General features: G+C 43.9%; 1 protein-coding gene and 1 long non-coding RNA gene across 8 annotated transcripts in view; one reads left to right on the top strand and one right to left on the bottom strand.

Annotated features, from left to right (window-relative positions):
- LOC122174581 (CD276 antigen homolog) overlaps positions 1-26,895 on the top strand; it is a 46,727-nt gene that overhangs the window by 6,909 nt on the left and 12,923 nt on the right. For 2 of the 7 annotated variants that reach the window (XM_065578369.1, XM_065578390.1), the window contains exons 2-3: positions 19,700-19,841; positions 23,526-23,618. The exons of 1 other annotated variant lie outside the window; for it this stretch is intronic. The gene's annotated coding sequence lies outside the window, so the exon portion shown is untranslated. The remainder of the gene's footprint in view (positions 1-19,699; positions 19,842-23,525; positions 23,619-26,895) is intronic. 4 more of the 7 variants (XM_065578374.1, XM_065578377.1, XM_042859193.2 and 1 more) reach the window with 4 other exon arrangements.
- On the bottom strand, positions 15,212-26,258 carry LOC135977431 (uncharacterized). The gene is made up of 3 exons (XR_010594923.1): positions 25,624-26,258; positions 17,814-17,897; positions 15,212-15,573 (listed from the first exon to the last, which is right to left on the bottom strand). It is a non-coding gene; the product is annotated as an uncharacterized LOC135977431 (long non-coding RNA).

Here is a 26,895-nt window from a genome sequence, read left to right as displayed (position 1 = left end):
AGGATCAGGCCCCAGGAAGAGTAAGGAAAAGGAGCTAATGTGATTTATAGATTACTTACATACAGTGAAACAAATGTAAAGTAATTTAAGTCTGACACTTCCAATTTGGGGTTTGATTTTTTTTAAATCATTGTAACCACTGAACACATGACAGCCTGAGAAACAGAGATATCGTTTAGCGAGCTATTTCAATAAAGAAAGGGCAGAGGCAACTTCACTGCATATATTCTAAAAGAAACTATTCACTAGAGAAAACAGTGGGCCAAATTGTTCTCTGGTACATTCATGAAGGACAATTAACTTCAGTGGCCTGGAGCAGAATTTAGTCCACAGCCAGTATGAAGGGTAAAAATGAAAAAAACACTTTTCTAATTGCAAACTCTTAACACAGAGAGAAAAGTTTTCTAGAGAATCCTAGGTAAAGGCTAAACCAGGAATTGCTCCCACTAGCACATCTTCACTCCCTCAAGCCCTTGATATACCATCTCTGTTGCACTGAGGCAGTGAGCTGGGACACACACACACACACACACACACACACACACACAGACACAGCCCTCCAGCCAAAGCCTATGTTGTCACCGATGTTAATGGCAGGTTTGCACAATGATGAAGAGCAAAATACGGCTTGAACATCATGACTAATGGGTAGGATGTTCAGAAGTGCTCAGCACTGACCCAACCCCGTTTTACTATTAACTTTGTTTGGAGGGTGAATTAGGAACCAAGGCCACACATTTTTGAAAATTCCACCCTAAACTAGTTGTATGCAATTTTCAAAACTGCCTCAGGGCCAGATTTTTACAGGCAGTTAGATACCCAACGATGCAGCTAGGGGCTAAGTGGGATTTTTAGATACGGTGTCTAACTCCCATTGATTTTATCTTTAGGTGCGTAAATACCTTTAAAAATCTGGCCATGGGTGATTTAAGCTCCTATGTCATTTTGGTGCACTGGAAAATGTTATCCATTATCACCATTTATTATTTGTTCAATTCAGCATCATTTAGTAGAAACATACTTCTCTTTAGGACCATGGCTAATTCTATTCATTGTTTCTCTTCCTTCCCCATCATTTCATTGAGTCTCCCCTCTGTACTTCCTTTTGCATTTCTTTCTCTGCAGCATCTTCAAAATCCCACCACCATATAGATGGCATTCCCCTCTCCACCCCCGCAGTAAGGTTAATAGGAGGAAGGAAGTTCACATTTCTGAGTCATTCGTTCAGGCTGCCTGCTGATGCAAGATAAAAACACTGCATCAGTTACACTCACTCATATTTGGAACATTATTTTGCGCAACCATGAGGGCTAGAAACTTCCTTTTTTTTAATTAAATCTTAGATACTACAATCTTATAATATGCCTAGCACACTCCAAATATCATCAAGATGTATAGGCCTTTGACACACCCTCTCTATAGATTATTATGCCTGGGAGTGTTTTGGCTTCCTCTAGCCCCAAAAGTTTAAAGGCATACTGGCTAGAAGAGGCAGAGTCATCTACAAACAGCTCCAGACATGAAGGATCGGCTTCTGGTTTCATATCTATTTAACTATGCAAATACTTATAAGGAATGTGAAGATTAGTCATAGATTTGCTAAGAGCCTTCTAGATCAAAATAATTTTAGGTTTCAGAGTAGCAGCCGTGTTAGTCTGTACCCACAAAAAGAACAGGAGTACTTATGGCACCTTAGAGACTAACAAATTTCTTAAAGCATAAGTTTTCATGGGCTACAGCCCACTTCTTCGGATGCATAGAATGGAACATATATTGAGGAGATACATATACACACATACAGAGAGCATGAACAGGTGGGAGTTGTCTTACCAACTCTGAGAGGCCAATTAAGTAAGAGAAAAAAAACTTTTGAAGTGATAATCAAGATAGCCCAGTACAGACAGTTTGATAAGAAGTGTGAGAATACTTACATGGGGAGATAGATTCAATGTTTGTAATGGCTCAGCCATTCCCAGTCCTTATTCAATCCTAAACTGATTGTATCTAGTTTGCATATCAATTCCAGCTCAGCAGTCTCTCGTTGGAGTCTGTTTTTGAAGTTTTTCTGTTGTAAAATAGCCACCCGCAGGTCTGTCATTGAATGACCAGACAGGTTAAAGTGTTCTCCCACTGGTTTTTGAGTATTATGATTCTTGATGTCAGATTTGTGTCCATTAATTCTTTTGCGTAGAGACTGTTCGGTTTGGCCAATGTACATGGCAGAGGGGCATTGCTGGCACATGATGGCATATATCACATTGGTAGACATGCAGGTGAACGAGCCCCTGATGGTATGGCTGATGTGATTAGGTCTTATGATGCTGTCACTTGAATAGATATGTGGACAGATTTGGCATCGGGCTTTGTTACAAGGATAGGTTCCTGGGTCACTGTTTTTGTTCAGTGATGTGTGATGGCTGGTGAGTATTTGCTTTAGGTTGGGGGGTTGTTTGTAAGCGAGGACAGGTCTGTCTCCCAAGATCTGTGAGAGTGAGGGATCATCTTTCAGGATAGGCTGTAGATCTTTGATGATGCGCTGGAGAGGTTTTAGTTGGGGGCTGAAGGTGACAGCTAGTGGTGATGCATCCGAAGAAGTGAGGTTTTTACTCACGAAAGCTTATGCCCAAATAAATCTGTTAGCCTTTAAGGTGCCACCAGACTCCTTGTTGTTTTTGTAGATACAGACTAACACGGCTACCCCCTGATACTTGAGTGGTGTTCTGTTATTTTCTTTGTTGGGTCTGTCTTGTAGGAGGTGACTTCTGGGTACTCGTCTGGCTCTGTCAATCTGTTTTTTCACTTCAGCAGGTGGGTATTGTAGTTTTAAGAATGCTTGATAGAGATCTTGTAGGTGCTTGTCTCTGTCTGAGGGATTGGAGCAAATGCGGTTATATCTTAGAGCTTGGCTGTAGACAATGGAACATGTGGTGTGTCCTGGATGGAAGCTGGAGGCATGTAGGTAAGTGTAGCGGTCAGTAGGTTTCCGGTATAGGGTGGTATTTATGTGACCATCGCTTATTAGCACAGTAGTGTCCAGGAAATGGACCGCTTGTGTGGATTGATCTAGGCTGAGGTTGATGGTGGGATGGAAATTATTGAAATCATGGTGGAATTCCTCAAGGGCTTCTTTTCCATGGGTCCAGATGATGATGATGTCATCAATGTAGCGTAAGTAGAGTAGGGGCGTTAGGGGACGAGAGCTAAGGAAGCGTTGTTCTAATAAATTTGTTAGTCTCTAAGGTACCACAAGTACTCCTGTTCTTTTTGAAAATAATTTTAACCCCTCCCCACCGCAAAAAACATCTTTTACAGTACAGACCCTGTACACACCCCAATTTTTAACTGAGTTTGTAACAAATTAGTGGCATAGTTGGTGCTAAACATAATTTGTGTCCACACAACAAGGCTATAACTTGGTTAGTAACCATAGCAGCTAATAGTGCATCCCTCTTGTCACAGCCATAGGTTGGCACATAAGGTATGTCTACACTGCACACTCCTTTTGGCAACATGTAGAGCACATACACTACACGCCTCCCTAGCATGGGTACAAATAGCAATGTAAATGGTGAGGCATGGCTTGGGTGAGTAGTGTACACACTCCAGAACCTGGTATGTACCCTACATGGTTCTCTACATGTCCAGGTAGTCCCTCCCCCATCAACACTATTATTTTTAGCAGCGTAGTGTCCTGACTCCAGCAGAGGAAGACTCCAGTAGCTCCCCGCTTCTGCTCCTTTGCCTGCTGCCAGAGCTTTTCATTGACAAGTGTAGCTACACACTGCAGTGTGGACACAGCCTGCTTTTCACTGTGGCGTCTAGCTATACACCCTACATTCTGCCACAAATGGCATGCAGTGTAGACATAGCCTCTAGAATGGTCTTACTGTCACTGGTTCAGCATGCTGTTGGTTAAGTAAAGTATACTGTTGGTAGAGGTGGATTTGCCATGCCTCTAACCAATTTAGCTATGTAGTCCTCTGCTTTCCCAGATCTCTGTGCAGCTGGAAATCCCAGAGTGCTTCACCCCACATGCTGCTGGTGTCATTCTACATCTGTGTCCTCTGGACATGCTGCCCCCTGCTGAAGCGCTATGGGCAAGCTGCCCATGTATCATATTCATGTTCAGTGGGAACTGCATTTTGGCAGCATAGTAGATTTGCACACAAGCTTGTGACAGCAGAAAAGCTGCTATTTGGACACAAACTGAACCATGTTACGTGTAGTTGGTTAAGATGACCATGCCTCCAATGAGTTACAGAAATTGTAGTTGCACTTTCAATGTAGACTTATACTGATCCAAAGCAGACATCCACACCACTCAAGAATATGAAAATATGTGCCACCGAGCTGTGTGGAACTCAGTGGTTTCACTTTGCAGGGATTCACTTGGGCATTTTATTCAGTTTCAGTCCATGCGATTTCACACACACAGTTTCACTTTGGATTGAAACTCACAAGTCATGAGCATAACTCAATTGAAGCCACAAACCTATGTCTTTAAACAAGTTCAAAACTGAACTGTAATTTGACCTCCTTTGGTTTGAAACAGTTTGTTTGACTGAAAGGCTCATGAATCTTAGCTAATCTTGTAGTAAGTCTCATGTTCTTATTCAGGTTTGTAATGAAACCTGAAACAAGGTAAGTTGCATGAGCATGTATGTACAGGTCTTTATACCAGCATTGTTAAGTTTGGCTTACTGGGGCCAAAGATCCTCTCTATTGTTTTATTTTCTCTTACAATTCCTCATGACCGGCAGCTGGCAAGCTTCTGGATGGGCTGGAAGAGGAAGGGGAGGGGGGGTCTCAATGCACAAACACAGAAAAAGCAAGAAGTTGTTTATCTGTGGAGTCCAGATCCATTTCCCGGCTAAACATTTCTCAAAGAGGGATTATAATCTTTTGACGTACCCTGTGTGTTCAGGGTGTGGATTCTGCAAAGTCACAAGGTTTCTGCATTTCCCTCTCACTCCACTGCACCATATGATGGGACTTCTGAACCAACGTACTGCTTCTGTAAAAATGAACTTGCTCTTTGGGCACAGTTACTGACTGGATGGAGAAATTCGTTTCTGCTGTTTCTGGGATATTTTTGAGATGTGGCCGAGGAGCTTCTTGCTAGCATGTCTGACAACACTGAGTTGTTTGTCTGCTATTTTGCTTTAGGAGTAGCAGCCAGTTCTCCCACTCCACCCTGATCAACTCTTTCTGGAACCTTTCTTTTTTAGGGGTAGATTTTAGTGATCTGTTTTGTTTTCCCCCCTAGGCTAAAGATGCTCATGCATACTCTCAAATTCAGTATAGCGCTGGCAGTTGGACTATTTTACATTGTAAGAGTTCCACAAGAAAAAAGACAACATAACATTGGTATGCTCCCAAACCACAGATGCTAATCTGAAAATTGTTCTGCTTATGTTGTTCCAGTTGTGCTGAACTTCATCACCCCAAACAGTGTTGCTCTTCCCTCCTCCCCAATGTACACCATCTGAGGTGGGCTACATCCACTTGTAGCTAGGAGGGTGGGCACAGTTCAGCCCTCATCAGAGTAAGAATTAGTTTTGTGATTTTTTTTGTTTTCTAAGAATCAAGGCAGCAGAAGGGCCTTCACTGCACTGCTGTGTAAATTCCTCAGCTTGAGCAACAGTTGGAACTGCTCTCAGGATGTCATTCTAGAATATTCTTTTGCGAGCAGGTATCTGCCACTTAGTGACTTCCAAAGCGTAAAACTAGGATGCAGCATGGTGTGGTGGAGAGGGAGGCAAACTGGGTGGGTTCTATTCCCCCCTCTGCTGCCACTGAGCTGCTATGGGATCTGGGGCAAGTCACATTATCTCTCTGTGCTTCCGTTTTGGTCTTGTTTATTTAAAATGTATGCTCTTTGGGACACAGACTATCTCCACCTAATTGTTTGCGGTAGTCTTGGTCTGGACCACTGTCTAGTCTCAGCGAGGGACTCTACCATACTACAAACACAGAACAAGGAAACACTAATTCTTCAGCAGTGTCTTCATGAGCCATGGAGTCATTCCTAGCAGAAAAGCCCTAAGCAGTATCCAGAGTAGGGGGTGATGATGGGATTATTGTGCTAGAAGCCATGACACCTACCGCTCCAGGTGAAACACTGCTGTGCTTGGTCTCCAATACATTCCCACATGCCTGTTGTATAAATTTCAAAAGAATATATGTGCCAAAAGTGCTAACATCACCCAGTTGTCAGTGTCTAACATTAAACAGTGTTGAACAACGTTTGGCACACAGGGACTCAGCCTGCTTAGCACTATGACAAACACACTATTAATTTTTTTAGCCCTTTATTAAAGATACAGAAAAGAAGGAAAGACAGTTAAAGCATTTGAAATGTAAAAACTGCTAGATAAGGCTTCCATTTTAACAACACCCCTGCCTGATCCCCTTCCCTTTAGCTGGAGAGAAGCTTTAGAAAGAACCCTCCCCCATTTGTTTATCAGGCCTTGGCTACACTGGCAATTCACAGCGCTGCACTTGCTGCGCTCAGGGGTGTGAAAAAACACACACACCCCCGAGCGCAGCGAGTGCAGCGCTGTAAAGCGCCAGTGTAATCAGCGCCTGCAGTGCTGCACGCTCACTCGCAGCACTGCATGCTATTCCCCTGGGAGAGGTGGAGGACTTGCAGCGCTGCGAGAGAGCTCTCGCAGCGCTGGCGGTGCGACTACACTCGCCCTTCACAGCGCTGCCGCGGCAGCGCTGTGAATCCGCGTGTGTAGCCAAGGCCTCAGTCTTTTAGATGGTATAAAAGATGGTAATAACGGTCCTCTTTGGGAAAAAGAGAAGAAGTTAGCCCAAAGCCAGTCCATCTAACTATCATTGTTGCTATCCGATTCCATTGTTGCAAAATATGCAGTCTTGGGCAGCTAAGCTAGACTCGTATTAGAGAGATAGGAAAGAGATATGGTGGGAAAGGATCACATGCCAAATGATGTTTGGTATTTAACTGAAGCCGGTGGAGGTGGTAATGTCATTGGGTCCCTCTCTCTAGCCTGGTCTGGTCAGGACATCTCTCAGGATCAGGGTCGCAGAAGACAGTTGGTGTGGCAGCCATGATAGCGAAGCTCACTCTAGTAGCCTATTTTTCACCCCAAAATCTCTTTAATGACACAAAAAAGGAGCAATAGTGGAAAGTCCATCCCAACATTATTTTGTCCACCAATCAGACCAATTTCTGACACACCATTTTTGGTTCACTGATAGGACCCTACCAAATTCATGGTCTATTTTGGTCAATTTCACGCTCATAGGATTTTAAAAATCATAAATGTCATGATTTCAGCTATTTAAATGAGAAATTTCATCATGTTGTAATTGTAGGGGTCCTGACCCAAAAAGGAGTTGTTTGGGGCAGGGGGGGAGAGGGGGGGGTCGCAAGGTTATTGTAGTGGGGTGGTTGTGGTACTACTATCCTTACTTCTGAACTGGTAGCAGCGCTGCCTTCAGAGCTGGAGAACAGCAGCTACTGGCCAGGAGCCCAACTCTGAAGACAGAGCCACCGCCAGCAGCAGTGCAGAAGTAGGGATGGCACGACATGGCATGGCATAGTATATTGCTACCCTTACTTCTGCGCTGCTGGCTGCAGAGCTGGGCCCTCAGTCAGTAGCCGCCACTCTCCAGCCGTTCAGCTCTGAAGGCAGCATAGAAGTAAGGTTGGCAAGACAGTGAAGCTCCCCCTCCCCCAAAATAACCTTGCAACCACGTCTGCAACTCCCTTTTGGGTTAGGACCCCCAGTTTGAGAAACACTGGTCTCCCCTGTGAAATCTGTACAGTATAGGGTAAAAGCACGTAAGACCAGATTTCATGGTTCATGATGCATTTTTCATGGCTATGAATTTGGTAGGGCCCTATTCATGGATTTCCACTCCCCTTGTTTACCAGTCATAATTTTAACAGTCCTTGAAGTAGATCAATAGGCCTTTTTGGTTTAGCTAATTCAGTCCATTTCCCTTTTGCAACTTTTCCCATCAACATTTATTATGATAAGATATCACAATCTATGAATTGACACTCACTTTTTACAGTTGAGCTCACAATTAGAGTACTTTTGTAGACCCCGTTATCACAACACGCCTCTGCTCATTTTAAGAAAAAATGAATAGCTCACATGAAGAAGAGGGTTTCTGTGGAAAAGCCATTTACAAAATGCTTTGAGAATGTGTTGTGGCAGGATAAAGCAAGCCCAAAGGTCGGAGCCAGCAAACCAACCAAGGCAAGGAATTCTGTCCATACTATACTTCCGACATGAAACTAAAACATTAGGATTACTAACATATGATATGATATTTCTACTAATTCTAACAGGAGAAAATCCAGAACAAATAAGAGGTAACATTTACATTCATTACAGAAGAGATTTTTCATCCTCTCAGGAATTATACACTGGGGTCCAAATTCAGCAAAACATTTAAGACCATCTCTATTCATCAAAGCTTTTAAACCCTTGTTTAACTTTAAACACATGCTTGAGTCACATTAACATCAATGGGACAACATACGCTTAAAGCTAAGTGCAGGCTAAACCGCTTTGCTGAATGGGCACGGACTGCTGCATCAGGGCTCGAATGAGGCTTTCATATTATAAAACAAAAAAATAAAAACAAAGGCGTGTTTTAATAAACACATCGATCAGAAAACTACTGCTAGCAAATTGCAGTTGCTTGAAAGATGTGGATTTAGATCCTCTTTAGTTCAGCCATTTGGCTCCCATTTGTTTCATGTTACCCTGTGGTTAGTTTAAAATCTTTGTGGGTTTTGTGGTGATGACGGCTATGTAAGGGAAAGGAGGTGCTGTTATTCTGCATCCTGCTCCTTTAAACAGAGTCTTTCTGACTCATGAAGGGCAACTGCCCTTTTCTGTGTTTCACTTCAGATGTGGAATGTTAGAGAGAATCCGTGTTCCCTCCCTCACTCGCTCGCATACGCACGGAGGGCCAGACCCTCAGCCAATATAAATCAGTGTAGTTCTCTCCATTGGAAGAGGTCAATGAAGTGTAACCAATGGACACCAGATGAGGACCTGACTTGGATACATTAGATTGTTCTCTCTTTGTCTTAATCTGAAATAGAAGTAATCTAGATTGGGGGTGGCGGGGGGGGGGGGGGGGGACACAAACAACAACATTATTTGTTCCAATTATTCCTGCTCCATGCCTTTTTGGTAACTCACAGCAGGAATAAAGCCAGCTTAACCTGCTACCCAGGAATTCCCCCTGTGGAGGGGCAATCCCTGACTGGTATAAAACCACTTTATCAGCTCCACCCCTCATTTTGTAGCCTGGGATAAAGAAAGCATGTTGGGGAGTGGCTGGCTGAAAAAGGGGGCATGCCTGGAATGTCGTGGAACGCCAACTATTCTTGGCTTTTAGCAGCCAGGTGCAGGTTAGAGCAACCTCGGGGCTGCTCTAGTTTATACCAGTGATCAGTCCAATCCCTGGCTGGCCCCAGAATCTAGGAGGCCTCAGAGATGATACAGAAACATTTGCCCCCCTCCCAAGTTATAGCTCAGAACTGCGGTCCGTATCTTTCAACTCAGGTTCCCACTTCAGCACTATCTTAAACTGCTTATTTTGTCTCATCTTTCATCTGCCTCCGTCATTCTCCCTTGAACTTTCTTTTTTTTTTTTTTTATTTAAACACAGCTTGGAAGAGGTGAAAGAAAGGTCAGTGTACAGTAGTATTAGGTCCAGTCCTTTAAGTTGTCATGTGTCAAGCAAGACCCAAGGCCACTTGTGAAGTTGCCAGAAAGCCTTGTATCCCAGTATAACAATGTAGTAGGGAAGGATCTAAGGACCTCAGCAGCAGCAATCAGGGATGATATTGGGGAGAGGGATCCTAATTTGAACTGTATGTGAGAGCAACACAGTAGTTTTGTTTGTGGAGGAGACTTACACAATGAGGAGGGGAGCTGGTTGCCTAGTTTTGGAAGTGGTTATGTTGAGAGGTCTGTACCAGTCAACTGTTTCCTTCAGAGTCTATAGCTGTATTTTTTCTGACTGTTTTCTATAAATCTTGTTATATTGCACTTCATATCAAAGTGACCTGTCAGCCAGTGCAGGAATCACAGCACAAGTGATTAGCAATCTGCAATGTGTGTAGGCAAAGTATCTTCTGCATTGTTGGCGAATCCTGCTAATTATGTTAATCCTTTGAATTTTGTTATCTTGGGGTGGAAACTGTTTTATTGTGATCCTCAGATCTATATATATTTCCCTCTGATGTCAGTTATTAAATATTTAATCCACGTGAAAACCACCTCCTTTATTACTACACACAGTCACTTGGAATATCTATTAAAATCTTTGTTAGAAAAATGCTACGTGTTCTAACAACTAGACAGACCACTAACTTCACCCAGCAGTGATGCAAGCCTGCACCAAAATGAAAGGTGGCAGCCAGTTAATTCTCATGTAGACTTGTGCTCTGTTGAGGATGGAAAGTGAAGAATCTTATCCAGTTAATACGAGTACTGTGAGATCCTTGTATGGAAGACATTTCATCAGATCAAAGTGCTTTTCAAACTTCCACCTCTGTCAAATAGGTTGGCATAGCCTCATTGTATAGGTAGGGAAACTGAGGGACTGAAAGATTAAGTGACCTATTCATGATCACAAAGAAGATTCCCCCATCTCTTCCGATTCCCCAAATGAAACTACAAAGCAAGTTTTAAGTAGGCAGAATCTAATTACCCTATAAAATTTTCATCAAGGTCCTGGGGCTAGGAGTTCTAACTCTTGTGAAACACAACAGTGCTTTTAACTACTGGAGCAAGTCATAAACCAAGGAAACAATTTCCCAAAAACCATCATGAAGTTTTTTCAGTCATAATTTTTCATTAAAGTTTCTAATTTTGGTAATGTTCAGTCAGCTCTATTAGGCCTTGATTCAGCCAAGCACTTGGCTTAGCCTTAATTACCACAATAGTCAAGACTTCGGCTTTTCACCCTATCCAAAAGAGCTTAGTTTCAGCAGCAGCATACTAACATCCGGTTGTGTAGTTTTGAATCAGAGGTAAATGTGACTCCTAATGCCATCACCACCCTGGGTTCATGTAAGGGGGAAAGGGTGGTTTGTTTCACCACCTCGCCCCTGCCCCCAACCCATGCCCTGTGGAGACCTCGCCAATCACTAACAAGACTTCACTGAAGAGATCTGCCAACTTCGTGGCCTGGGATGGCATGGTCACATTGCTCAATCATCCCTTCTGGTTACAGTGATGCTATTGTCCTGCCAGAAGACCTCTATCCCTAAAAACATAGGGCAAGACAAAAAAAACTGCTGCTGTAGGCATGACTGGATATCACATCTTTTAGTGCTGTAAGAAGTTACACACAACATTTCAGCAGAGGATGCAGAAATACTTCCAGATGTTGCAATAAATTAAATATCTGTCAATCCACCTCTCAAAGCATCCACAGGGTCTAACCTAAGAGGCGCTGAACACCCTCTGCAAGATTCTTGCCACCTTCTACTCCCAGTGCTCAGCATCTTGCAGAAGGCAATCGGCACTTCACGGGATTTGGCCCTCTGTTCCCAATTGAAAGCAAGAGAAAGAGCAAGAAAGGAAGTTAGTCTTTACGCAAAGCAGTACAGTGGATGTAAAAAGTCGTCAGCAGCAGCAGGTACTGAGCCAGGAGGTACTTCAGAGGCAGCCAGTCAAGGAGAGGAAGGAGTTGGGGAGATACAGCCAGAATGAGGATCCCACATAAGGGCTGCTCAGAGTGGGAGGAACGGTGCTGGGGTTGCCACCACAGTCAGTGTCCCATTGACTTCAATGGAACCCTGCTCATTCTTAACGTTACAACACTTACGTAAGCACTTGCACTGGTTATGAAGACCTCAAACCTGCCTTACCTTGCAGCCCTATAAATCCCTGTAAAACTATGCAGGTTTCCCTTTAGACCAATTCAGCTATTTGAAGACTTCACTGCAGTTACCATTCACCTAGTCCAGGGAGAGGGAAAGGGAGGGGGAGAGAGAGAAAAATCAAACCAGAACCCCAGCATAAGGCCACAAAGCTAGCACCAATTAATGATCTTTTCATCCAAGATTAGGACCAGAGACTTAGGGGGAGGATAGCTCAGTGGTTTGAGCATTAGCCTGTTAAATCCAGCGTTGTGAGTTCAATCCTTGAGGGGGCTACTTAGAGGGATCCGGGGCAAAAACAGTACTTGGTCCTGCTAGTGAAGGCAGGGGCCTGGACTTGGTCCCTTCCAGTTCTATGAGATAGGCATATCTCACCAAATGCTTCCTATTCAAAGTGATGCTACACACAGTGTCAGTTGCCAATCTTCTCTGGAATTATTGTTTAATTCTGGGATATTTCGCTTGCCTAACCCTTAGAGTTTGTGCTGGTTGGAAATACAATGCAAAACTGGTGTGAAAAGGAAAATTAAATTCGATTTGGATCTACTTTCAGGGGGGTTTCCTAGAACATATACCTAGGCCAACTTGACATTTCTGTGGTTTTACTTATATTATACCATCAAACAATATCAGGCACTTTTGTGCTTCTCCTATTTCTCTGAGAGAGTCACTGCTCTTTGTCACATTAGATACTGTGGTTTTAAAATTCAATTGAATTGAATTTCTTTGTAATGCTATTTTTAATAAAACTGTCATCCCGATGTGGTCCAGGCATCCCCTGAATACGTCTACTAATGCAAGTTGAGCCTAGTATTATAATGGTGTCTGAGCTTTTCTCAGATAGAGGCTACTAACAGTGCTAAATACTGTAATGATTCTTTCAGATTAATCCTCGGTGAAATAGATTTGGTAAAGCCATTCTTGAAATCCCTACCCCATACCACCTCTTAGTTTATTTGCCTGTTAGTTCACAATGGAGTGAAATCATTAAGTTAGATGCTACTATAGTAGAAGATGGCAAAACAAGCAAACAGGGATAATTTTCATTGACTCAATACAACCTGACCATTTGCAACTATCAGTTATCCAGCTTGATTTTAGTATGTACACTTACATAGCATTTGTCATCTGAAAGTATCCCAAATTGCTTTACAAGATTAAACTAATACACTGTGCAAACTACAGGGTAGTACTGAAATGCAGGTTATGAATGACATACAGGTACTTACTATGAAACCTTCCATATAAAAGGGCAGATAGGGTTTTGCCCACAGAACTTCATAAAAACTGGTTACAGCAATTGCACTTGGACAGTTGTTTCTATGGGTCTTTTGCCTGGATAGACATGTTCAGAGAAGTGAACTCTGGAGGACATTGGTTATGGTTGAACCTCTTAGACAAGGTGGATTTAAAAAAAAAAAAAAGATTTTTAACATAAAAATCAAATTTTAAAAATTTAAATCAGATTTTTTTATTTAAAATTAAACAACCTATGTTAAGGTCTAAATTTATTATAATCTATTAAGATCATTACATTAGAAAAATCATTTAAAACATTACATGTTTGCTGCCAAAGTTTAAAACAAAGTCAAACCATTAAACTGGTGGCAGTCTTGCTAAGCTCCTGGAACCAGAGTTTGTTAAAGTGCTAAATCAGCTTTTGACAGTAGTGCCCTCTTCTGCAGATATACAGAGATTATTTCCTTCATTTCAGTTCAATGACTAGTTAATTCAAAGTTTAAAACTAAATTGGGAGTTGAAAAAGTAGGAGAGAGTTTGCTTTTGACTTCCAATCTCTGAATAAAAGGAACAATCAGTTGCATACATACAAAATGGAAATGACTGCCTAGGAAGGAGTACTGCAGAAAGGGATCTGGGGGTCATAGTGGATCACAAGCTAAATGTGAGTCAACAGTGTAACACTGTTGGGGGGTTGGGAAAAAGCAGACATCTGTCTGGGATGCATTAGCAGGAGTGTTGTAAACAAGACATGAGAAGTAATTCTTCCTCTCTAGCCTTCACTAATTAGGCCTCAACTGGAATATTGTGTCCAGTTCTGGGCACCACATTTCAGGAAAGATGTGGACAAATTGGAGACAGTCCAGAGAAGAGCGACACAAATGTTTAAAGGTCTACAAAACATGACCTATGAGGGAAGATTGAAAAAATTAGGTTTGTTTAGTCTGGAAAAGAGAACACTGAGAGGGCACATGATAACAGTTTTCAAGTACATAAAAGGTTGCTACAAGGAGGAGGGTGAAAAATCGTTCTCTTAACCTCTGAGGATAGGACAAGAAGCAACGGCAGTTTAGATTGGACATTAGGAAAAGCTTCCTAATTGTCAGAGTGGTTAAGCACTGGAATAAATTGCCTAGGGAGGTTGTGGAATCTCTGTCATTGGAGATTCTTAAGAGCAGGTTGGACAAACACCTGTCAGGGATGATTTAGATCAGTGGCTCTCAAAGCCGGTCTGCCAGTTGTTCAGGGAAAGCCCCTGGTGGGCCGGGCCGATTTGTTTGCCTGCCGCGCCCACAGGTTCAGCAGATCATGGCTCCCACTGGCTGCGGTTTGCCGCTCCAGGCCAATGGGGGCTGCAGGAAGCGGTGCGGGCCGAGGGATGTGCTGGCTGCCCTTCCACTGGTGCTGCCCACCTGTAGGCAAAGCAATGGGTCAGAAAGGAAGTGGTTTTCTTACTAGAGGGCTGAATATAGCAGGGTCTTACTAGAGTTTCTTCAAGTTGAATTGCATGTGTACAATTTGGCTATTATTCATTTTCTGTGTCCAGGGTAATAGGACTTTGTGTACATTCTGTAACTAAAATTAGGCTAGGAGAAAAGACATGGGGAATTTGTGTGACTAATTGCTCCTCAAAAAAGAAGCTATCCCACTGCAAAGCCCCCAAATTGGCTACCCACTTGGCAAAAGAAGCAACAATAATTTGTCACTGCTTTGTTTTTGCGGAAGGAAGCCCAGGATTGGAACTTTGTTGCAGTTCAAGGGAGTGAAAATCTCCAGAGGAGCATGGCACACTTCCTCCCAGCCATTATCCATTCAGTTTCATATAAAAAAAAAGCTAACAAAATATTCCATGGCCTAGACTTTGGTCAGCTTGAAAGCAGTGTGTCATGAGTTTCATAAATAAAGTTTCCCTTCCACTTCCTGGGAAATTCCCAGAGAATTTCCCTTTGACCATGTTTTTAAAAAAAAAAAAAAAAGTGTAAGATATGGATTTCAGAGTACAAGGGAGGGGTTTTTTCTCCCCCCCCCCACCCCTCTTTGTGTGTCTGGACTGGTGACATTTGTTGAGGGGATTTTGTAGTCCAGCAGCTAATTTTAGCATCAAGCCTGACTGAAAACTTACATTTGAATGAATTAAATAAACATTATTTACTAATTAACAGAAAATTTAAAGAGCCAGTCTTCAATCACGGCACCTCAAGAAATCTGCAAGCTAATTACAATAATTAGAAGCTGACAATTTGACATTTTTAAAAAGCTGAAGTTGAGTAAAAATGCTCACAATTGGGATTAATTGGTTATACAGGTATTGTGTTTAGAGGCAGCTGTTTCACTTGCTTGGGGGTTGATTCTTCTCTGTCACACTCATGTAACTCTGGAGTAATTCCATTGACTGCAGTGCAGCTACTCCAGACTTACACTGCTGTGACTGTAGATATTTATTCCTAAGTGAATAAAAGGTTTAAAAAGAAACACGATATGGGCACAAAATTTGACTCCTCCAGCTGATTTCTCTACAAGGTTTTGCAGTATCCGTGTAATTAATTCCCTTTGCAGGATGTGGTTACTTCCCCAGAACACCCCCACCCCCCAAAATAGTTCATTTTTCTTCAGTTAATTTCTTTACGCAACACACACTAATATTAGTGTCAATATAACTCAACTTTACAATAGCAAATCATTGTGCACACAAGATAAAGATACACGAGTGAGGAAAATAGTCTAATTCATAAAGTTTTAAGAAGCTGTCATCAAATGTGAGCAAAAGAGAATTTAAAAAAAAATCAGCTGTGTGCTTGTCACCTTCAGACGTACAAAGTACAGCTCTTATTATGTAAGCACTTAATCAGGTGTGTAACTGGACTCATGCAAGTAGTTCTATTCACTTCAATGGGGATATTCAGGTCAGTAAAGTATAAGGTATGTGCTGAAATGTTTATAGAATCTGGGCCTTCAATAATTTAGTGGTACAGCACTTAACTAAACCCAAGATCAAAACGCTCATGAGCTCTGAGATCCAGCTCTGAAACTGACAGCTGGCCTCTTGTTATAGGGAGCTGAGCCAACATATAAGCTTTTTGGAGACCCGACCCTTACTCTCATGCGCCTCCCCCACCTTACATGTGCGACTGAATTAAATTATTGCACACAGGAGCAGCCAACCTAGGTGACAGAAATATCACTAGGACAAACTATAGTTACTGGAAAAAACTGAGTGTCCCAGGAGACATTCAAGATTACAGCTAAGCATGTGACAACAGACAAGGATAGAGCTAAGAACCTCCAGTTCAGGCATCCTGATTCAGTTTTCATCTGTGCCAACTTGAAGAACCAGCTACTGTTAGTCATGTCACTTGTCACATGTTTTAGACAATTAAAAATGGAGCGAAATCTATGAGAGGTGTTTTTGAAATCCCTTTGGACGACCAATCTCTATATGTCTAACACAGAAATGCTAGTGGCAGGTACTGGCGAATGAAAAAGATATCAAGTGGATTTGAATCTGGGCTGGTAACTCCCTCCCTACTCCCATATGGCCTACTGTGGTTACCCCTTCCTTACAGCAGGAAAACTCATGACAGAGAAAAGAAATGCTGCAAGCACACACACTTTAAAAGGAGAAGGCCACGCTTTTCAAATATGCCTAATTTTAGGCATCCAAAAAGATGCCTGATTTTCAGAAGTGTTCGGCTCTCTGTTCCCATTGACACTGATCAGAATTGTGACAGCCCAGCATCTCTTAGAAATCAACCCAATTGTTAACTTTAGTCACCCAAATTTGAAAATCTTGGCCTAAGGGTTAAATCTCTAAGGCCTTGATCCCACAAATATGTATGTATGTGCTTACATATATAAAATTAAGTATTCCTATTGAACTCCATGGGGCTCCCAACATCCATTAAGTTAAGTACATGGATAAGTCCATATTACGTAACTGATATTTTTAAAAGAAATTCCGTACTGATTTAGACAGTGTCTTCCTAAAACAAAAACAACCTATCCAGAACATGAGATAGTCCTTAATTCCACACGACTGCCCCCTACACTGGTTTCTACATCTTGCTGCTAACTCCTAGAGACCAGCAGCTCTTTGCATTGTTTTAGAAAACTTGTTAGAACCCAGTAAATAAATTTGAAGCTGCAGCTGCTTTTGAAACCAGTCAGTCACATCGATACCAGCAATTGGCATTTGTCCCTGCTCAGATTAAGTCCTTAGAGATTTCCGGTTCAGTTTTTTAAGCCATGAGCTTTTCAGATAAAAATCAAAACCCTTTCAACGATCTTTCCTGCTATTCATTTCATTCCTCCAGCACACAAAGAAGTTTGAAAATGACAGGGCAGGGGCCGCAGAAACTTTCAGGGGAAGAAAAGGGAATCAGAAGAAAAAACAAGTTCCTTTCTGGCTGTCAGAGAGAGACCACAATAAGGAACAAAGTCTTCTTCTGACTTCCTTTAAAGTTTCACAAAAGGGCAGGAGACCATCACATGTCACTAGACTCTGGAAATAAGTCTAGTCCTACAGGCACAAAGCAACGCATGGACAGAACATACTTCTTGGGATTCTGTTTGTAGGATGGATTTTCAGGACTCTCCATGTGATATTAAGGACTCTGGGCTTTCAGAAACCCAGAATAATTGACGCCAGGAGAAATACACCAATTGTTGTGTTTAATGACACACTAACCTGTCACACAAAGGTGGTCACCAAGTCACAAGCAGTTTCTCCCTGCAGGTCTGAAGAGAAGGTGGCCCCCTTCTTGTCTTCTTTCTGCAACAGATTGGAGAAACAGGGAGTTATTTACTAAAAAGTGTAACTGCTACCTCTGGTGCACATGTGCTATGAACAGATCCCATTTTTTAAATATGGGATGTAAACATTCTGTAGAATGGAGGGCTTGTGAGAGGCATAGGATTGATTGTCCTGGAGTCTGAAGTCCAGAAGAGGTTCACCACAGGCAGCCACAGTGCAAGCTTCTTCATGTACTCTCATAACAGCGTGCCTCAAACCTTCCCTAGAGGGACCTTCACAGGAGAAGAAAGTAGTTCAGTCTCCATTCCCATTCATGCATTTGTCTCTGACCTGAGATCAGCCACACTGGTGGCGCTTGAAGTGGATTTCATGGCCCACTGAAAACTGAACTCAGACCAACCATTTCATAAAGACCACTAACCAGCCATAAGATTGTAACAGCTTGGCTGGCTTCGAACCATTTTGCGTAGTAGTGAGAAGTAGCATCCTTATTAGTTCCCTAAGCCACCTAGACCCTCTCCATTTTTCAAACCTGGCCAGAGACAATTAATAGGATGAAACCTTATTCAGAAATCAAAGAGCAAGGCCAGGAGAGTCCCTGTGAATTTGTTTCCTCCTCTCCTTTGTCTGGTGCTCCCAGACTGTGTTACTCTGAGGGCAAACTGCAAGGTTCATCTATTTTACCTAGCTTTTTAGGAGCTGTGTGTGGAGAGGTGGAATACAGGTTGTGGGGAGGGGGAAAATTTAATCTGATCGGGGAGGCTTTTTTTTTTTTTTTTTTTTTTGTTGAGGGGGGCAAATGTGAGTTCTGCACAATCCTATCAAAGTCACTCATGTGTGTAGAACAAAGCAGCTAAGGGCTTTGGAACTTCTGCAGAGTTTAACTTGTGGCTAGAATTTGTGATTTCACATCATTCCTATATCCTTTCAAAGTGATCCCTTTGTCAGTTTCAAACAGCACACTGATGTCTGAAATATTCTTCCTTATAGTGACCTTTCAGAGCCAGATTGCAGTCTGTGCTAAGAGGATTTAAAGCTGCTCTAAATGGGCAACTGGGGATTCCTACAGCATGGAGAAATCTCAGCAAGCATAGAGCCAACACCACCAACCCCCTTCCTTCCCAGTATAGGGACACATTAGGGGTGTGCTGAGGAAAGGAGCAAGCATGCCCAGAGTATGCTATATTCTGGGGATACCCAGCTGGCATGACAACCCTCTACAAGGCTATCACAAACCACAGCAATTCTGAACAGCCCTGAGATTGTTGTAGATTATGTCAGAGGCCAAACAGCCTCCAGGATTGAGGGGAGGGCAGAAAGGTGGCATACATCACCTTTACTCCTCCATCCCACAGAGGGCCCAAGCTCTGCTACAGTGTATCTGAAGACTGAGCGCACAGTCTGTGGCTGGCCTTTCACTTTGGGTGACCTAGTCACATTTGACAGCATGCAGCATGAGAAATAGCAGTGCTTCACTTTGGAAGCATCAAAGAAAATACAGCAGATAATCCTACCAGGCTCTCATTTGCGGAGAAGCTGAACTATGCCGTAGATAAAATTAATAAGCAGCAGCTGCCAAAGCCCTGGCCAAAGCCTGGAAATTCCCAGAAATTTACCTTCAGATTAGAGTTAACTTCATATGCTTCTGTGACTTAAAAAAAAAAAAAAACAATCCAAAACCAAAAACCAACAAAGTGATTTAAGATCAGAAAGACTTATACCTTTATGGATTTTGGCCAGTGTCTTTGTCGACTTGAGACACATCTGGGAAAAATCTCATTGAATGAGCCGCAGTGAATGACCTTTCATTCAATTTACAGGTTTCCCATGCTTAAGAGCAGGCTGGGAATATTGCCAAGTTTCAGTATGGAGTGCTGAATCATCAGGGCTCTCTCAGAGAAGCCAGATCTGGAGTTCTATTTGTACGTTCACCGGTGAGTGCCCTGAAAGCCAAGTACTAAGGTAAGAGGATTGTGTTGGTTAAGACAGGTGTAACCCACCTTCTGGTTGTGGTGTTCTGCCCCATCTAGTGGCACCGAGACCACTTAGAGAGAAACATTAACAAGTCTACGCTGCAGCCTTAACTAACAGTCAGTTGGCTTTAGCTCATGCAGTAGAGGCTCATGCACTAAGCTCCAGAAATTACAGGTTCAATACCACTCACCGAGGACCCAGGTCTGTTGGCATTACCCAGGCAAAGGGTGTTTGCCATGAAAAACCATAATTTTTGCAGCTTCTTTTAATGGGATAGTAGAAGTTTGGCATGTCTCTCCTAACTTTAGTGCCATGGTTTACAGGAGTAGGTCACTAAGCAAAAGAGTTTTTTTTAAGTTTGAGCAACAATGATCAGACAATTCTACTTTCTCTTAAAAGCCAAACAACTCAAGAAAATCCTGAAGGGACTAATTAATAACCCACAAATAATTGCACTAAATGATGCCCGGCAATTCCCTTCTTGGTTCTCTTAGTCCAACTACTAGGGTTTCTGGTTAACCCTTTTGAAAGTGTCAGTGTCTTATAGAGTAGAAGTTTGTTCAGTTTCACCACCACACTGCGTGGAAGAATGTCATTGTAAACCAGCATTGCTCGGCGGCGTGGCAGACTGAGGGAGCTGAGAGGAAGAGTTGGCAAAGATATCAGCCCTCTTAAGGGCAGTGTGTGCCCACTGTCCATTACTTGAGTTCAGTTTACTTTAGAGGTTCTATTAGAGCCACAGCTGACTGTAGATCAGGACTTTGTAACCAGGGAGGCACAACACAAAGATGGCTCATGACAGGGCCACCCTTCCCAGGTCCACCCCACCCCAGCATCCTACCAGTATGCAACAAGCCCCACCAACTGAACCCACCCAGTACCCCCAAGCCAACTCTCATTTCTCACCCAGACCCTAACCCCCACCCCCAATCATCTGCAGCCAAAGCATTTGGGTGTATTGCTGCAAAAAGCCACAGCTAGATTTTGGGTTCTGGGTGAAAAACCATTGTTTAAGATGATAAGGTATCAAATGTGACCAAAACTGATACATCATACTAGGAGCACACTATACCAGCTCTCTATGATCTGCTGACCCACCATCCAATGGCTGCTTATTGATTTCTGGGTCAAACATGGCCTGGAACATATCTACCTAAAGAATTATTTTTCTTCCTGTTACTCTGACAGTTCTAATCAGCAAAAGTTCTCAGGGGAGTTCCCCTGGGTTAACTGAAGGGAAGGTTGCTGACGGGCTGTTCTTGTATCCATGTCAGATTAGGAAAATAGATTGTATGTTTTAAAAGAAATTATTTTCCTATTGTCAACATGGGGCATGAAGAGCCCACACAGCTTTGGAATTTGCACACACACCACCCCACCCCCGCCACAGTATGAAATAATCTGAATCTATCGATCTCCAGGCCATGATACAAGGCCCACGTGTTTTTTCAGGCATTTGGGAAAGCTGTGGGTATTTGTTTGCATGTTTAATTGTCAAGCTGTCTGACTCAGTTTTATTGCTGGGTTAGGCTAATTTAATTAGCTTCTAGAATTGCAATTTTTATATGGTGCAATATTTTAATTGCTGTAAAAGTTGCCTAGGGCTGCTGGAAAATACTTTTCCATGTTTTAAATTAAAATAAACAGTTTCCCTTCAGAAGTTTAGGGTTAGTAACAAGACCTGACTGGCCTTTATAACTGTTTTGCAAATTACTCTTCACTGAAAACCCCACCACATTTTGGTAGTTTTTCAAATGCAGGTTAAAAAACAAAACACAACACTTTATAAGACTGAAATGAAGGAAGTGTTGCTCCATCTTACACTGTTAAAAAACATCTATCAAAAAGAAGAGAAGGAGTAAGGGGCTTAATACCATAAGCTAGTTAGTGTCATCTTACAACCCTTAGATGTGACAGAGTAACTGGAAATCATTCATTGTAAATCCTACTTTATTACATATATCCATAGCGCCTAGGAACCCGGGTCATGGACCAGGGCCGCATTGTGCTAGGCATTGTACAAAGAGAGCAAAAAGACAGTCCCTGCCCCTAGAGGTTTACACTCTAACAAGTTCCCTATCTGAAATGCCCTCTTAGGCTTGATTTAAACAAGAACATCGCACTGGTTTAACTAACGGTATTATTTTAATACAATTTAGTGAAGCAGTTGCAAACCCCTGTGTGGACATTTATGTTGGTTTAAGAACGTTTCCACTGTTTTAACTAAATCAGCTTAAAAATCAATCCTACAGTTAAACCAGTGAAACTTTCTCATGTAGACAAAGCGGTCAAGACCTTGCTTCTCTTTACACAAAGCTTGAGCTTCAGAAGAAAACTAACAGGAGCACAGTGAAATTAGACTAGCTATTCAAGTGATGGATGATTTACCCATGCTTAAGATACAGATGGCTTGCATTACCAGGCTCCTTGTTTTCTAGCTTTTTATATTCATATCTATGAGAAAGAAGTCCTATGGGGCTTTTAAGTGGAAGCAAATCAACTAGAGCTGCAACAACTCAGAAGAATAAGCAGGCTTGGTTTAAGTAAAAGCCTCCCCATTTATTGGGTTCTTTAGCCTGCACCTATGTTACTCAAGGAAATGACATTTGAAAGGTCACTAAGGGTCTGTTCTAAAACCCACTGAAGTCAGTGGGGGGGTTTCCATTGACTTCAGCGAGTTTGGGGGAAATCAGGCCCTAAGCAAGATGCTGCACTGAAAAAAGAGCCAGGCCTCAGAACTGTTGCAAGCAGGTGCGGACTGATTGACTTCAGTAGAGTTACATGCCCTTCCAGCAGTTTTAATTTCCCCCAAAGAGCCTATTCTCCTTGCTGCTACAGCCCCTGTACACAGAGGTGGAACACCCAGCCAACAGCAAGTCCCTCCTGTGCAAGTGGAATATTTAGGCGGGGGGACGGGACACTGCAGCAGTTCCTGTGAAAGCATCCTTCTTCCTCTGGTATGAGTAGAGAAAAACGGGCATGGCCATGGTATCTGTACATGGGACTACAGGCAGTCAGGTTTCACTAGGGCTGAACTGGCCCCTGCATGAGGAAGCAGCAAAGGTGACATAAAAGGCACCTTCCCTCTTGGGGTCCTGGGCTAAGCACAGCTCAGCCAGACTTGGGTCACAAGAGTTTTACATTCACAGTTTTTAACCTAGTGCTACCAATGGTCTATACAACCATGTGTCAGACGGAGGGCATCTACTGTAGGGTCTTAGAGGCAACTCACATAAGTCAGAGGCACACTACTTGTGACCAATAGACGGCAGCACTGCTGGACTGCAGAGAGCAGGCTGGTCAGCTGGAACCGGCTTCCAGTTGCTAAGATTCATTTATTGAGAGGAGGGGGGGAAAAAAAAGCCAAGTTTTCGTAATATTTTGTCACACAAGGAAGTGCTGTAGCAATTACTAATGGGAGGGGAGGCAGCCACAAAGACAAACTCATTATTAACATGTGGTGCATACTACTAAGAAGTCTGAGACAAGCCCTGTGCCAAGTAGATAGCTAAAACAACAGGACAGGTGCAGGGAAGGAATTAATTCAGAAAACTCTCAGCCACACCCACGATCCACTTATCCTCCCCATAAGGCAACAAGAAAACACACCATCATCATGGGACAGTGGGCAAGACGAATTTTTTTTTTTTTTTTTTTTTTTTTTTTTTTAAGGCCCAGCTAACCTTCTTTGAAAAGAAGAGTGACAAAACTGCCTCACCCTGTAGAGGTTTTCTGAGATCTCCAGCATGAAGGAAGGGCCCTCAGGTGAGTCTAATCAGGCCATCATCACCCAGCTTTAACTCTTAATAGACTGGTTCCTCTTGAGATATTCTGCAGCAAAGAATGGCCAGTCCCCTGTCATTCAGGATGGTCTGCAGGAGATGCTATGCTAGGAAGCAGCGACAATCTATGACTAGAATAGAAGCAGCTGAGTCAAGGCTCCGGGATGGAGCAAGTCCAACCCTACGGCCTCCAGGCTGAAAACCCCTCTCTTCCCCTGCTGCTGACGCCTGCCTTAGTCAGCTCACTCTGAGAAACAATAGGAGGCTCAGGCTAGGAGCACAGCAGAATTAGCACAAAGGTCAGGGCACCTCTATGCTTAAACTGCCTGCCAGCTGAAGAAAGGAGAGCAGAGACTAGCAACCCCCTCTTTCAGCCTTTGACATACAGTCCTGGTCCTCAACCAGGGGTACATCAACTCATCTAGATAAGTGTTTCTCAACACGGGGGTTGTGACCCCTGGGAGGGTCACAGGACAAGTTTGGGAGTGGGTCACAAGTGCAGGGCTGGCATTAGGGGGTGGCAAGCAGAGCAACTGCCTGGGGCCCCATGCAGCTAAGTTACATGCTTCAACCCCGCCAGCTGGGGCTCTGACTTCAGACAAGGCTCACGAGTGAAAAACAGGCACAAATACTGCACTGAAATACAAGTACAATATTTATATTCCAATCAATGTATTTTATAATGATATGGTAAAAATAAGAAAGTAAGCAATTTGTCAGTACTAGTGTGCTGTGACACTTTTGTATTTTATGTCTGATTTATGTCAAATTAGCCTCCTGAAAGGGGTACAGTAGTCTGGAATGGTTGAGAGCCACTGGTATGGAGGACAGGGGAAGCAGGAAGGGTAACTTTAAAGAAATGAACTGTAGCTGTGGGTGGGACAGAGGAGAAGAGAGATAAGTAAAATAAGTCTACTCCTACAACTCAACATTGAGGTGTAAGTATGAGACCACTAATCCTTCCCCCCCACCCCCATGCTAGTTCTTGAGGGGTTTACTTTAAGGCTTTGTCTAAACTGGTGCAGCGGCAGCAGCGGGGGGGGGGGGGGGGGGGGGGGGGGGGGGGGGGGGGGAGACAATTCACCAGGTGACAGAGGGTAGATAGTAAAAACTCCTGAGTCCTATCATATCACTGACATGGTAGTAAAAGATTCAGAGCCCTGTCTACGCTACCATTTCCACCATTGCTGCCGCCAGTGGAGTTGCATTAGTGAAGAACCACGTGTCTCATTTTTGCCACCACAGATATTCATAAGGGCTTAAGGAGGAAGAGAGAGTATTGTTTTCTTTGTTGGGGTTGTGATAATGTTAAGCAAAAGGAACATATCTAAACTAACCCCTTCCACAAAGACCCAGTAAAAAAGGCTCCTATTCTGGTTTAAGCCTTATTTGTCTGATTGGAACTGGGTGGTTTCTGTGGCTGTGCAGTTAGCTTAGCGCTTGGGAAGACGTGTGGAGCAGTTTTAGGAGCACATGAAATGTACAGCAGCAGCAAATATTCACAGGTGTCACCTTGATCTCTGACCCTAGGTGCGCATCTGCAAGTGGTTCCACTCACCACTGTAGCATCTCTTGGCATTAGGTCATGGTATTGCAGGGATCTACATGGCTAGCACCTCGGGGTGACCACTTCTTAGGCCACACAGTGGCCTCTCTCCCTCTCTATCTATCTTCAGGAGCCTAGCCCTGCAGCCAGGTCACATTTAAGTTCAGTCCTCTTCCCACATAAGGAGAGGCCAACTAACAAACTTAAACAAACAGCAAAACAAATGACCCTCCTGCCCCTCAGGCCATACTGAAGTTCCCTGCTCCCAGGCAGCATTCCACTTTTGCTCTTTTGACTGAGCCCTGCATCCCAGGGCTTTTCCCCAGGGGCCCTTCTTAGCAGCTTTCTTCATTATCTTCCCTCCTTAGGCACGGACAGCTTCTGCCAAGGATCTCCCGGCTTCACACAGCTTTCACCTCAGGATCACCCCCAGGAGCCTCACCTGCTCTCTGCAGTTCTCTCCAGCCTGACTTCACCAGGCCCTATTTCCTCCCCCTGGAGTACTCCTATCTGCTGAGTCATCTTCTCTTGAATGAGCTCTCCTCTCTCTGTAGTGCACCCTGACCCTTCCACAGCCCAGGGCACTAATGTTAATTAAGCCACCCACTGCAGGATCAGCTGGGGACTAACTGCTGGCTCACAGGCAAGGCTGAGTGTGACTGCCCTTAAAGGGCCAGCAAGCCGGTGATAGTGTCTATAATACTAGCCTCACTTGGGACACTAAAAGATCCAAATAGGGTTGCCAGGCACCCAGTTTTCGATCGGAATGCCCGGTCGAAAAGGGACCCTGGCGGCTCCAGTCAGCACCGCTGACCGGGTCGTTAAAAGTCCGGTCGACAGCACAGCAGGGCTAAGGCAGGCTCCCTGCCTGCCCTGGCTTTGTGCAGCTCCCCAGAAGTGGCCGCCAGGTCAGGGAAGTTCCACGCGCTGCCCCAAGCACCGGCTCCGCAGCTCCATTGACCGGGAACCACGGCCAATGGGAACTGCAGGGGCGGTGCCTGCAGGCGGGGACATGCCGGCCGCTCCCGGGAGCCACAGGGAGCCTGCCTTAGCCTCCTGCACCGCCGCCCGAGGTAAACGCTGACCGGCCAGAGCCCGTACCCCAATCCCCCTCCTGCACCTCAAACCCCTGCCCCAGGTCAGAACCCCCTCCGGCACTCAAACTCCCTCCCAGAGCCCGCACCCCTTCCTGCACTCCAACCCCCTGCCCCAGTCCTGAGCCTCCTCCAACACCTGGAACCCCTCATCCCCAGCCCCACCCCAGAGCCCACAACCCCAGCTGCAGCCCTCACCCCTCCCGCACCCAACCCAATGCCCAAGCGCAGTGAAAGTGAGTGAAGGTGGGTGGGGGAGAATGAGTGACGGAGGGAAGGGGGCTGGAGTGAGTGGGGGGCAGGGCCTCAGAAGGGGCGGGGCAAGGGTGTTCGGTTTTGTGCAATTAGAAAGTTGGCAACCCTAGATCCAAGGCTGGTCCTGAAGGGAGTTGTGGAATTTCATCCACCCCACACCCTGCTGAAAATGAAATCCTTCATTTTACATATGTTTAATATTGTGAACTAATGAACAGATAGAATAGATTGAACCACAGCAATAGTGAGTGGATGTAATAGAAAACTTATTCCCTTCATCCTCCTTTGGATAAATTAGGGTTACCATACGTCCTCTTTTTCCCGGACATGTCCGGCTTTTCGGCACTCAAACCCCCGTCTGGGGG

The sequence above is a fragment of the Chrysemys picta genome, chromosome 1 (assembly GCF_011386835.1).
Source record: "Chrysemys picta bellii isolate R12L10 chromosome 1, ASM1138683v2, whole genome shotgun sequence".
Taxonomy (NCBI): Eukaryota; Metazoa; Chordata; order Testudines; family Emydidae; genus Chrysemys; species Chrysemys picta.
Note: the sequence above shows the minus strand (reverse complement) of the source record. Positions and strands in the feature narration are given on the sequence as shown.